Source organism: Corvus brachyrhynchos, unplaced genomic scaffold (assembly GCF_000691975.1).
Source record: "Corvus brachyrhynchos isolate BGI_N302 unplaced genomic scaffold, ASM69197v1 scaffold101, whole genome shotgun sequence".
NCBI classification, from domain to species: domain Eukaryota; kingdom Metazoa; phylum Chordata; class Aves; order Passeriformes; family Corvidae; genus Corvus; species Corvus brachyrhynchos.
Window position 1 is genome coordinate 18,276,248 of NW_008237239.1, and position 14,396 is coordinate 18,290,643.

The 14,396-nt window shown below is 44.2% G+C and overlaps 1 long non-coding RNA gene across 5 annotated transcripts in view; it reads right to left on the minus strand.

The window, feature by feature from the left end:
* Nucleotides 1-6: 6 nt before the first annotated feature.
* Nucleotides 7-14,396, minus strand: part of LOC108445622 — a 23,810-nt gene continuing 9,420 nt past the window's right edge. For all 5 annotated transcript variants that reach the window (XR_001860561.1, XR_001860560.1, XR_001860563.1 and 2 more), the window contains 2 exons: nt 220-348; nt 7-136 (listed from right to left, as the gene is read on the minus strand). This is a non-coding gene — a long non-coding RNA (uncharacterized LOC108445622). The remainder of the gene's footprint in view (nt 137-219; nt 349-14,396) is intronic.

A 14,396-nucleotide genomic window follows, 5' to 3' on the forward strand; every position in this document is an offset into this window, starting at 1 on the left:
CGAGGGCTTCCACAGGGTCAGGGGCGCGGGGGGCACAGTGAGGGAGGAGGATGCTTTCCCGGACGGGCACGGGAGGTTGGAGGCTTTTTCCAGACTCTGTCTCCTCGTGGGTTATTCTTGTGCTTATTTCCGTCTACTGTAGAGGGAAAATAAAAGCCACAGAGCATTTTAAGGTACCGGTGTTGTTCCCAGCACAAAACACCTTGAGTAATTTCCTACCTCTGCCTCCGCAGCGCTGGTGTTGCCTCACTTACGCTTCGAGGGGCAGAGGCGGACTCCCCAACCGCGCTTCGCTTCCCGTCTGCTCCCATAAACACCAACATTATCTCCGTCGTCCCATCAGGAACCCTAAGTTTGGAAAGACAGGAGTTTAAATACAGCACGAGAAGCCAGCTCCGGTGAGATTTAAGGCCTCATGGAGTTGTTAGGCTGAGAGAGGAGGAGGTTTTGCACCTGAATATCCACAGCTTGCCTTATAATGGAAAGGGCTTGTCTGCTGACTGGAATGGCTGCCTGCATGCCAGCATTTTCCAGCATGGAAAAACCTCTGCAGCTGGCAACAAGCTGAGCTATCAACACTGACAGGACATTGGGGTCGTTCTTATAGCAAGAGAAATAATCATAGAATGGCTTGGGCTAAAAGGGACCTTGAAGATCATTTCATTCCAACCCCCCTGCCATGGACAGGGACACCTTCCACTAGACCTGGCTGCTCAAAGCCCCTGGATGAACACCACCAAAATCACCTGCAGACACCCAAACAGAAACAAGCTGCATTTGTTGACTATTGCCAGTCCAAACCCCACAAAATCAGGACTTGAAACAAAGCAATTATGAGGAGAAAAAAAGGCTTGGCAAAAAAATTGTGTTCTACAGTTGATGAATAAAGAGCACCTGGTTCATGAAATAAAACTCCATTTTGCCCATTTGTTTCTGAAGGGTGCAGGGGTGCAACTATCTTGCTCTATCGGAGGTGCTTTTTTAAAAATATAAAACAGAAATTCCTGAATAAGCAGATGGCCAAAGAATCTAGTAATTAAAGAATCTACCAAGCAGCAGGAGACTAATGATAATATTGCAAGAGGTTGTAATACTGTGTGCTATCAGCATAACCAGAAAAATAGTGGGTTAGCATCTTCTTTTGTGGTTGGTTCAACACCACTGGAGCAATATCCAAAATATTTTCATCTGCCTTTTTGTCTGTGTTTCAGTTTCACTCAGGACTGCTGAGATTTTTATGACACCAGGCTTACTAATTTCTCCAGATAACTGCTACATTCCTTGTCCTTCCTCTTGACATCCCTCATCTCTCTTTCACCATTCAAAAATATAGTTGTCAAACATGAAAGTTTCACTTTTACAACTCTAGCCATTACAATATGTGCATATGTGCAGAAAATCCTTTAAATAAATGTTCTGTAGCCTCTAGCCAAAGCTTCTTGCCACCTGTATGGGCACAGAGATCCTGTGAAGTACAGTCAGCCAGGTCATTGTCCAGCTGGACAGTTATATGGACAGCTCTGTGTCTGTGGGACTGAAAGGTAAAATGCTCCATTGAATTCTTTGGTAAGGTTTGTGGGATCAAGCCCATAAAGACCTGGACAACAGAAATGGCAGATGGAAGTAGGATGGCACACAGGTAGTGTTGCTGTGGGCCATGTCCCCAGGGTACTTTTCATGGCACAAACATTAACTCAGGGGCTTGTGTTCTTAAGGAAAAGAGTGTCTTTAAATGTGGAGATTTCTCCCCTTTGCAATTCCTAACGTGTACACAGGGCTGTTCTCTGAACACACTTCCAGAGATTGGTTGAACTTCCCAGAAAATTCTCCACTGTGGCAGCCCCTCACACATTATCTGAGTGCCTCCCCCTCCAGGGCTGCTATCTGCGTTTGTCTAAAGATAACAGCCTTTGGCTGGTTCCTGCAGGGCTGCAAAGCACAGCCTGCAGAGCTCTAATCTCTGCACGGCTCTCAGACAGAAACGGGGCCTGCAGGAGGAACAACGGCTTTTGTCGTCACCCACTAATGAGAAAGCAAACCTCAGATACTGAAAAATAATCACGCTCCCTACAGGTAGGAGATTACCTTTGAAATATCTCTAACCCCATACACTCTAAATGCTTTTTTAATCTGCTTTTTGACTCCTTTTTAAAATACATCAATCATAAATCAAGGTTAAATTTCCCAGTTTTCCTCTATCAAACTGGCAGCCAGAACCAAATGCAGAGTTTGTATATGTTCACATGAGTCCCAGGGGCTCACCAAAAAAAGGCCTCTTGAGCAAGACAGTCAGCAGTTTATGAGTTGGGTCTGAGAGTGATTCAATACCAAAGGCAAACCTATTTCACTGCTGTAGAAGAGTGTCCTCTGCTTACAGAAACGAACCCGCCCCATATCAGCTTATTGAGTGATGCTGGAGAAACAGAGTCTCTGCCTTCCTTTTAGACTCATGATCACCACTCCCTGCTCTGGCATGCAGAGGCGTTCTTTTTCAGGAGAGGAATGGAAGCAGTGCCATGACTTGTCCACACAAAGAAAATCAGGTCTCTGTCTTGTCTCTCAGCTTCAAAAGGGTGGCCTCTGAAATCCAGATAGCTGATTTGAAAGTGCCCAATGAACCAGGACACAGCCACATCTCTTCTGCAGGTACACAGGTCCTCACATACTGGCAAACTCTTGCCACAAGCCAAAAGCCAGTAGTGGCTTTTCTGGATAGGCTGCAAGGTGGTTGTTAGCTGAAAAACAGTATATGCCAGGAGAGGTTTCAAGGGCACCAAATGGCTGCTCTGAACACATTTCAGTCCTGGCAGTACAACCGGATTACTAAAGAACCCCCTCTCAAGTTCAAAGACTGCCTAAATAAGCTTAGCACTTAGCACTTAGTGCTGATTGCACCTTTCAGGCGATTCCGTGGGAAAAGAGCTATTGGGAAACACAGGCTCTCAGTCTAGGTGTGGAGTTCTCTTGAAAGCACAGCCTTAGATTTCTTGGGAACTGAAAAAAACAATTGACAAAAACCACATCCGGGTAGCACCGAGGGCTGTTCAGTCACTGGTGGTCACTTTTACAAATTAAATGCCAAACATCTCTCAGCACTGATCTCAAGTAGGTCAATGATTATCACCCTGCAAACAGTGATTCAGGACCCAGACAGCCCTCTGCTGAGCCCCACGCTGCTCACATCACTTGTGGGATGACAGCAGCACCTGCTTAGAATCCCTTTCCCTTATGCCAGTGCAGAAGATAATCTCCCTCTAAGAAATGGGTATTCACTTGCAGACATCTGCTTAGTAATTACTGCTGTTAATCTGCCTTTATGCCCGTGAGGGGAGGCATTATTGTTTACACACAAGCAGTAAACAAAGTAATTGGCAGCAGGAAAAGCTGCATTTCAAATAACTGCATGCAATCAGTTATGGTCAGATTGTGCAACTGAAACAGTGAAGCCACGGTACTGATAGTGGGTGCTGGTTTAAGTGAAGTACTGGTGCACTGGGGGTTTTAGCAAAAAATCCCTCTGCAGCAGCATCCTTTTTTTACTCTGAGAGAAATACAAATACCACCACAGCAATGGCATATATTCAAAATTATCACCAGAGATTTTCTGCAATCTGTGCCTTTGACAACTACATTACCTTGTATTTACTAAAAATAATTTGGCCATTCTCTTTTCCTCTGTATTCTTCATCTTATGTATTTGTTTGCCTCAGCCTGCAGGAGAGATAGCTTTGCTTTGAATCGTCAAGGTAGCTTGCAAACAAAACCAGTCACCCATACCACACAAACTGGGATACTTGGCCACTAAGATTTTTCCTTCAAGAAAGAAGTGAAATTGTGAATAACCTCAAAATTCACCCTGCCAGTTGCTCACTCGCATGCACATCCTGCAAAAAGCCCACGCCAATAAGAGTTGTATTCATTAGCTCTTAGTAGATGCTTTTTTCATCCCCAGGAATTGTTTTGATTCAGAGCTGACAAAAAATGAGTTCTGTCCTTGGTCTCAAATCCAATCTCAAGCACAAAAGTGCATGTTTAAGCTTAGCTTCTGAGGACTATCAGTGACTTCACATGACTAAGAAGAAGCCTAAAATGAAGCGTATGTTTGTGTGCTGTGCTGAAAGTGGCCCTCCAGCAGCCTGCTGGGATACTAGACTGGGATTCAAAGAGTAGAGCGCTGAGGCTTTGCAGATCCCTGGAAGCCCGGGGGAGAAAGCGCTTCCTCTGCAGTAGCATGGTGTCCATGCAGAGTTCCCCCAAGCTCCCCAGGAGCTGGTTCACAGTCACACCACTCTTGTTCTCTCCATAAATCAAATCATTTCTCTCCTCCCTCAGCAACAGCTTGTAGAGTAACTTCAATACTTCAAAGTCCAAGGGCTTCAGGACATAGCACAAATTTGTGTGTTCACTAAGCATGGTATCATGCTTTAAGTACACGTATTTATGATGAAGGCCCTTTTTCAAGAGCAAGATGACAAATCCCTAATCCTTGCAAGAACACAATTAAAAGGCCATCCAGGACCTCAAGTTTTCATTGGCTCAAGTCAGCTCCCCTGCTGTGATCCCAGCAGAGCCAAGCCAGGTACCAGACTGCTTTGGATTGCATGGCACTGCACAGACAGACGCAACTGCTTTGGTTTTTTTCATTCTGGGGTTGGGGAGGTATGTCTGATTGTTCGTTTGGTTTTGTTGTTTTGTTTTTAAGAGACAACTGTTGTGCTCTCAAATAAAAGATTTCTCATTGGAAGACAAATCAGTGGTACACAGCCTGGATGTTTTCACAGTCCCCATATACAACCAGAGGTACAACCTCTGTTCTAAGTGTTGAAGTGGTTACAGTTCCTGTCTGCCCAGCATTTCAGAGCACAAAACTCTGCCTGGTTAAGGCTTTTTTGCAGGGAATGGGGAAGCAAAACTTGGATCTATAAAACATCTGAGTGCAGAGAACAGCCTGTTCTCAAGGGACTGACTTGCCAGCAGGATTCCTCACTGCTTCTCATTAGGAAGCACTTAAGCTCTTTTCTACATTGTGCTTGTTGGATTTGAAGCATGGGAAGGGGCAGGAGCACCTATTGTGTTTAATGATTGCAAGAGAGGAATTGTCAAGGTAGCTTGCAAACAAAACCAGTCACCCATACCACACAAACTGGGATACTTGGCCACTAAAATTTTTCCCTCAAGAAAGAAGTGAAATCGTGAATAACCTCAAAATTCATCCTGCCAGTTGCTCACTCGCTGCTCTATGCATGCACATCCCGCAAAAAGACCAGCCCACTCCAAAACATGAAGGGGCCTTTCAGAAGAGTTTGTATTGTCACACATAAATAAGATTACTGCATCAATGATCATTATTTAATTAACACACAGTTAATCTACAGGCCATGCTGCAGCCCACATTTATAGTTATCCATCCCTCAGGTTTCAGCAAGCTCAAGTGCACAAGTGAAGACTCACTTTCAGAGCAGTGCTTTTACTCAAAGAAGTGGTTATTTGTGAGTGAGATGACTGCTTCATATCCAGTGGCTGCAGTCAGTTTGCTTCAGTTCAAAAGTTTCTGTCATCCAAGCAGAGACAGAAAGCCAGATCACAGCACCTAACACAGTGGATGACACAGAGCTATAAAATGTCAACAGCACACTTAAAAAAGAATCTTAAGAGGGTGGAGGGAATAGCAAAAAATGTGTCTCACAACCTAGGAGGGCAACACTTACCAATGGAGCTGCTCACAAAGACTTGCACAACATTCTCCCAGCAATCTACATAACACACATCTGTAAAAAACAGATTTAATGCCCTGGATTCATTTGAGCAGGAATAATTAAAATGTGTAAACATGAGGAGGAAAAAATAAAATTGTGAATATTGAAAAAATAAAATTCCTTCTCAGATTCCCAGCTGGCTAATAATTAGGCTTTGATGAACATGGCAACAGGGCAAAGACAAGGAAGCTTTAGTGTCATTGCAGTTTACTGGGGAGTTGTGTCCAGCTCCTGTAGGAATAGCTGCATGGATCAGATGTTTCATTCTTAAGAGCTCAGCCACAGTGCTATGGTGTTGGTGAACAACAGTTCAGAATCCCAGGATGGGTCAGCTTGGAAGGAACCAGTGGGTCATCTGGTCCAACCTCCCTGCTCAAGCAAGGTCATCCAGAGCACATGGAGTGTGTCCAGACTGTTCTTGAGCATCTCCAGTGAGGAAGACTCCACAGCCTTTGGCACCTGCTCTCCCTTTGCAATTCCTAACGTGTACACAGGGCTGTTCTCTGAACACACTTCCAGAGATTGGTTGAACTTCCCAGAAAATTCTCCACTGTGGCAGCCCCTCACACATTATCTGAGTGCCTCCCCCTCCAGGGCTGCTATCTGCGTTTGTCTAAAGATAACAGCCTTTGGCTGGTTCCTGCAGGGCTGCAAAGCACAGCCTGCAGAGCTCTAATCTCTGCACGGCTCTCAGACAGAAACGGGGCCTGCAGGAGGAACAACGGCTTTTGTCGTCACCCACTAATGAGAAAGCAAACCTCAGATACTGAAAAATAATCACGCTCCCTACAGGTAGGAGATTACCTTTGAAATATCTCTAACCCCATACACTCTAAATGCTTTTTTAATCTGCTTTTTGACTCCTTTTTAAAATACATCAATCATAAATCAAGGTTAAATTTCCCAGTTTTCCTCTATCAAACTGGCAGTGAGATCATAATGTAGTATAATGAATAGCAAAGTTTGCATATGTTCACATGAGTCCCAGGGGCTGGAACCTGAAAAAAACCCTGCAAATTACTGTGAGATGTCTGAGGGGAAACAAAATCCGTAAGGCTGTGATGATACATCACTGCACCAGCCCAGCAGCAACATGTAGTGTGCAGATATACTTATGCAAAATAGGTTTTGTACTAGACTAAGAGTAAACTAATAGAACCATCCACACACAGACACCTATCCAATAAACAAAACACTACCTGAGTGAGAGCAGGAAGGGGAACAAAAATTACGTGTGCTCCTGTATCCTTGAGACATTTTTAAAAGCCCAAATGCCACTCAGCTGTTCGAGTGTTACTTTCTGATTTGGTAGGCAATCTCATCTGGAGAATGCACTGACATTATGCATTCAACCCTTCCTCTTTTCTAGTGCAGGGGACCTCCAAAATCAGAGAGGACAGAATTAAATTAGGCAGCTGGGTGTGGAATTAAATAACCACATTAACACTTGCTAATTTTTTTTCCAGTTATTCTGAATCATTTGGTGTCAGGTTGAAATATTCCATAGGGCACTTGGATACTGGCTGTTGAACTTCAGGACTCCAGCTGATCAGTTTTTTACATCGTAGGAAATCACTCAACAACAAAAAGACCTGATTACCATGGCTGCACTTCACTGGGAAAATCGAGAGCAGCTGAGCATGCCTTGAGGCAGTCATTACAAGGACATCACAGCCACTTCAGCATCAAGCAGCATTATCCACCCACAAGTCCTGCTGTGCTGAGCAAAGCAAGAGCCTCACTGTACCGAGTTGGTACAAAGGAGGAAGCCTGGAGGGTTTACAGCCCAGCACTTCAGTTCTGGGCTTGAAAACACACAGGCAGCCATGTAATGCCATTCTCTCAGGTGGGGTAATGCTTTCTTGATGCAAACAGCAGAAGCAGGAGTAATACCTTAGGCATCGCTAACTTTGAACAATGAGGACATGTCTCCTGAACCCTTTGTTGGCTTCCCAAGAAAAAATTTAATTCTCCCCCCAAATACTCATCTAAACTCCTCACAAAGACACCTTGTCTTTTTCCTTCAAATTCCAGGATAAAACTTTGCTTGGATGAGAAACTAAAGCAGTGGACAGGACGGCAGTGCATTAAATCCATTATTTCTGCTCCTTGCCCCTCGTGCCTTTATCTTGCTGTTCCTGCTACACAGTGAGTTGAAACTCAAAGTGGGAAGAGTTCCTTCCTCCTCCTATGCTGGTGCATTTGCAGACACCAACAAGGAGTTCAGTGCTTACACGCCACAATCCCAGAAATCATTTGGAGTTCACAGGAATGAAGTCAGCTTATGGTGAGTGAGGATTTGTCCTGTAGGGTCTTCCTGCATTTTTCTTGAAGATCAGATCCTTCCTGGAGAAGTGAACTGTGAATTTGGGGAGCTGTCAATATGATCATTAATTGAACTTCTAGTACAACTGATGGCTTGTAAAACCAGTACAAGCAAGGTTATTGCCCAAGAACACAACATAGCTAAATACAGTGAATGAGATTTGACTCAAGGCCCAAAATCCGGAGTGAGAGATTGAAAATATGCCATAATACCTCTCATTTAATAGCATTATTATTTATTTCTTTCTTCCCTCAGCATATTTTGTTTCAGCCACAGGGGGAGAGTCCCCCCAGGAGATCATTGTTAATAAACTAAAAGGTGTATTTCATGTACTTCTGATTGGTCAACATCAAGGACTCGCTCCATGCATGCAGTAATCCAACCTCACATGTAATTAACAGTATCCACTTTAATAATGTCAGGAATGCAGGCTCTCTTCCCCCCACCTCGAAGGATTTTGGCTGTAAAAGGGTCCAGTATTTCAAGGTCACCTCAACAGTCTCAAGTTTGGTTGTAATTCACTCATTTGCTGACACAGCCTTGTAAAAGGTTAAGGGGCGTTTTAATCCAGGTGAAAACCAGGCCACCCTCTCCTCACAGCCAGACGAAGGCACGTGGTAGGGCCCCAGTTTCCAGAACCACAAGAGAAACTAAAACAGCCTTATCTTTCCTATTACGAATGCTATAGAGGATAAAAAGAAGGTTGCAGACCTCTTACCATGGTAGAGATCATTGCCAAAAAAATGCAGAAAACATCTACATGGTACCTCACTGCCTGAAACCCAGGGACTCCAACACCTGCTTCTGCAAGTCCTTAAACACACAACTCAGAAACCCCACCTGCTTCATCATGAGCAACACTGGGGCCCTTCTAAGGGGGTTTCTATAGCCAAGTGTGTGAGGGAGCATCAGCCAAGGGTGGGTGGAACCATGTGGGTGGTCAGTGAATCAGTCTCGTTAAGACACAATGCCTGTGTAACTGGACATTCCCAAGCAGAGGGTTTGGGGAAGAAAGAGCACCAGGATTCTCACTGCGAGGGAAGCAAAACCAGGGGAAGCACAGCCCTCTGCATGAAGCAGAAGCTGAGGTTTGCAGGGAATCCTGCAAAGAACAGAGGAGGCTGAGAGAGCAGCCAAAGAATCATGGGAGACCTGTAAGCTGTCCCTGTTTTGCTCCCTTTCTGACTCTAGCCTGGGGATCATGCAGGGTCCAGAGAGATGCCTCCAGCTCTGATCCCATGCTGTCCTCCCCTCTCTGCCTAGGCCTAACCAGCTCAGTCACCATGTGTGACTCAGTGCTGTGGGAGTTGAAGCCTGTGGCAGAAGGGAGATCCCACTGAAGACAGAGGCCTCTGCAGTCCTCTCTGACCCTGACCCCACATGAAAGCTGTTTCTCCAAAACCCAGTCATCCATACTCAAGGGCATAGCCCAACCAGTCCCCTCAACAAGCCATCCTCTGTTGTGAAGTTCACTCTCTTGGATTTCAATTGTGAAAATGTCCTGCCACTGTAGGAGTCATGCAGTCACCAAAAAGCTGAGATTAGAGATTCTGGAAAGAACAAAACCAAGCAGTAGTAAACCAACAGTTGGTCTCAGGCTCACAGAGGAGTCCCAGGCTGGGAAGAAAGAAATTAAATTATTTACATAGGGTTCTCAAGCAATCATTAGCAGGGCCAGGTACACATACTCCACACAAACTGGCAAGTGCCTCCTTTCCCTCTCTTTCCCAAGCCATGAAAACGCTGGCCAGCCTCCCAGTTCAGTCCTCTGACTGCATGACAATGGAGCACTCCTTGGAACTCCACTGTCCAAAGTGTTACACTGCATAGAAGTCTGTCATTCTGCTTTCCCAAATATCACGGTGTCCCGCAGTGGTAGGGAGGAGAAGACAGATCCAGCAGGCAGGAATTGTGCAGCAAGATTGATTTATTTAATTATTTTACAAACTCTTTTAACTTTTTTCTTAGTAGTCTAATTGGTCAAAGGATCAGCCACCCCCTGGGGTGATTGGCTAAAATCCTAAAACATCCATTGTCAAAATATTTTTCTACTGTACCATAAACAAAGCTCTGCAAGGTCACAGGTGTTCATAGTTTATAGAACTCTGCTAATATCTTCCCTGAGAGAGAAAAGTCTCTCGTGGGACTGAAAAGAAGCAAGAAAAATTCTTGCTAGCAGCATATTTGTATCCACACCCAAAATCCTTGGTATTTCCTCTAAAATTCACAGCATGGCCAGGAAATTGCCTTCTTTCCCTTCTTGCCCTCCCTAGCAGTCAGGCAACCCTCCTGGATGCTGCAAGTGGCCACTTACAGTAGGATAAGTAAGCCCTGTGGCTCAGCCAGACTCAGTGCACCCCTTCACCTGGGTCAGGTTGAGCGAGCCTCCCCACAGACAGTCCCAGGGAGACCTTTTATTTATGTGGAGTGCAAGCCCACAGTGAAGAGTATGGTGCCAGACAAGGCTAGAAGGAAGCAGTGGCTCTGCAGCAATAAACACAAACCAGGAAACATGGCAACCAGCCACACCCTGACTTGGGGCATGGCTGTGAGGAAGCGCAGAAATGTTCTCTGGTGAGGTAATCTTTGCAACACAACATCCCCAAAGCCAAGTGCAGAGGAGTCAGGACGAACCAGGCACAGAAGGGGAAGTAATGCAGGGAGATGCCAGATTTTGTAAAGGCCTCTGGGGTCACAGGTGAGGTCACATCGCCTGCAAATCCCCACAGCCACGGTCCTGTCTGCAACGTGCCAAGGCAAATGTTTTCCAAACCTGTCCTTGACACCTGTTGGAAAACTAGGGAACACAGGACCCACATTTCTCCTTTATCTGGGGAGTATCTTTTCGACTTTTCTGGTTGCTTCAGAGATATACCTCCAAAAATATGTGTGCACTGGGGGCTACCAGGAGACATAAAAGCTAGCAAGCCATCTTCTCAGAGCTTCCTTCCCATCTGGCCTGACACATTTGGACAAGGGTTCAGTACTGTTCCTGTGTTCCCACTGGGCTCCCTCCATTTCAGTCATTGAATTCACACACATCTCAGGATGCATGCAAAGGTAGTCTCCTTTTCTTCCAAACCTCCATCTTCTACTTGCTCCAGCAAGAATTCTGAGTACCACCAGCTCCATTCTAAGGTGATGCTTTCTACAAAGTCCTCACTTAGGAATTTTAGGTAGCAACTCAGAAATTAATGTTTTGAAAAGGCCTTGTCGCCTCCAGTTGCTCTGGAGACCAGCAAATGCTACAGATATTTATAGACCTGGCCATGTCATCTCTAACTGTCTATCTCTCTCTTTGCATGCTCAAGCGCTTCTAATCGCCGTATACCACCCAACAACTTCCTCTGAAATGTGTGTGCTCACCACCTATTAAAGGCTGGCAAACACAGGTAAGTGTTTTGAGGCATGACCTGATGTATGGCTCAAAGGAATGTTGGTTTAAAAGGGGAGTAAAGCTACCCCTGCCCCAACCTTCTGGCAGCCTGACATACATTGTTTAATGTATGGTTTGGCCCTTGCCTTGCATCCAGCACAAACAGGGCCATATGAGGTCAGTAATACTGGGAAAAGCCTGAATTAGATAGAATGTAAGAGCTTGACTGCTAATTATCCATATGGCCTTGAAGCCTTGGACAGCCAGGGGTCTACTACAGGATAAACTACAGGATGATAGATACAAACACTTGGGTTCTGAAGACAAGGACTCTGATGAGTAAGATCTAGCAAGTCTGTCTATGGTTAAGACATTTCTATCTCATGTATATGATGCCCAGAGCTGCAGATCTTACTCTTACCTTAACAAAGTAACAAAAAACATCTGGAAAAAAAAAATCACACCAGGGACAGTACTTTGTATATCCTAAGCAATGGATGATCCAGGTCTAAACACAGTAGGGGACAGAGAGAATGTTTTTCATCCTCCAACTTCTTTCACACCACCCAACTGCTTAACTAGAGGTGCAGCCACAAAGTTTGCCACTACAGACTCTCAGGGCCAGTTCTGCTTGGAGAACTGTAATTCCCTCTCTGGGAATTCCTGCACTGTGCATGTCTTTCACCAAAAATTCAGTCATCTCCTCTGGGAAAACGAAATAAGGCAACAGCTTTCCCAGTCACAAGAAGATGAGCTCAAATGTGACTTTGGGTGGCTGCACTGAGCCACCTGGAAACATCCCCTGCTCAGCTGGTAAAAGGCAACATCCAGGTGGAACATCACCCACAACCCAAGGTGGGATTTTACAGCACCTGCTCAAAACAAAGCTGGAAAGCAAAGAACAGGGTGAAACCAAAATGAGGGATGGAAGAAAACACCAAATCTGAGGTCAACATCAAAACCTAACCAAATATAAATCTCCGGACAGAAACGTTGAAGTCCAGAAGGAAAGAAGAATGAACCAAAAAAGGTTCAGGATTAAATACTCAACTCAGAACAGAACAAAATTAGTTGAGGAACAAAACAAGAGACAAAATGGGACGCAAGCAATACTAAAGAAAGTTTGGAAAAAGAAGTGTTCTCATCAGAGAAATATTAAAAAAATATATTTTGTTTTACAGAAGTATTTACTTTTTATAAAAGTCAGTATTGTTAATGAAAAAGAGACTAAACTCTGATTCCAAAATCACATGTGCCCTCATGCCTGCAGTCAGGTCCCAAAAGTCAGACATTGATACATTTCCAAACTGCAGGATTTCTAAGCCAATCTAAGGCTGTTTGTTTGCTGTCTGGAGTATAAAGCTATGAACCAAGTTTTCCATTCTGTTTGGTTATGATTTCAACATCCTATCTGGAACATTCAGCTCATGTTTTCATGTTTTTCTAAGCAACCATGAGGGTTAGAATTTTTTTTTTTTTCAATTAGAAAATGGAGTTTCTTATGCAATATCTTTCTTCCAGCAGCTTTTAAGGAAAAAAAAAAAAACCTACAACATCCTGAGACTGCTGACAAAGCCATAAGGCTTAGTAACCACTGCCATATGCCATAAAAAATGCTTTTCATTTCCCCTCCACACATAACTCACTTATTTCTGTCATTCAATCTCTATCCCAAAGGTTTTACTGCAGTTTTTGCTGAACCAGTGTATTGCAATGAACTATTTGTAACTTCCTTAAAGAATTTCCATTAAAGCATGACTTGGATGGCTCAACAAGTCAATATCATTGATACTATACCTGTCATAGACAAACAAACATCTGTGCTTGGATGGGATGAAGACATCATTTTATGGAGAAGCAGTGCTCCCAAGACCACCACAAAGGCACATGGTGCCCATGAGTGCCAGATTTTAGGTTCACATCTCAAAGGAAACTCAAAGAAGTGGAAAATCACAAGTAGACACAAAGCCCCTTCAATGATTTCATCAACAGTTTAGAAGAGCCCTCTGCTGTGTTTGTTCTGGCAAATACATGAAATATCTAAGCCTCATCAAAATGCAAGTGTTGAAGCATGTAAATAAATGATGAAGCAAGTTCTCCCACTCTAGAAGAGCTCTGGCTTTTTTTGCCAGTGGATATTCCCACACAGATGCATGCCAGCATATGCTAGTCTTCCAACATATGTCCCTAAACTCACCCTAACTTGAAACATTTCCCCTTGTCTCCCCTGGACAGCAAACTCCAACCAGAGTCAGAAGGAAGTCACATTGGACTGAAAAGTGCCAGACCTGTGTCCTTGGTTTCCTGGAGAAAAATTGCTCTCCTGGGAACTACCTGGATTTTAAAGGATTTCCTTCTCTTCCCTGGCATGATGTGACTCAGTTTCCAACAGACACTGCACACAACTTCTGTGGATCCATGACAGGAAAGATTCTAAGCCTAAAATGAGGAGACTTGCCAGGTCTCTAGAGATGTCCTTCCACCCTTCTGTCGGTGTGCTACAGAAACCTTCGCCAAACATGTCCTTTGACAGACTATCTGAGGCCAGGGACAGGAATGACACCATTTTTTATACTGCTTTTTAAGAACCTCCAAAAAAGGACATTCATTTCTTGCCCAAGTAATTTGGTCTGCTGCTTTGCTATCCTCATCCCTGGAAACACTTTTCTGATTCCAAACTCTGATGTCCCTTGCTGTGATCTAATACTAATACAGCTAGCAGGAACACAGAGAACACATTACTCTGCCACAGATGACCTCACATCAATCACACCAGCCCCCAAAAAGGGAGCAGAGTCATTTTTCCAAACTTACTGTGGTGTTCTGACTACTATTTCTTCACCAATTATTAATTAATTAATCATTATTCAATTATACCAATTGTATTTCAACTATATCAATTATCTTTTCCTTGAACTGTGAAAGACTTGGGCGCTCA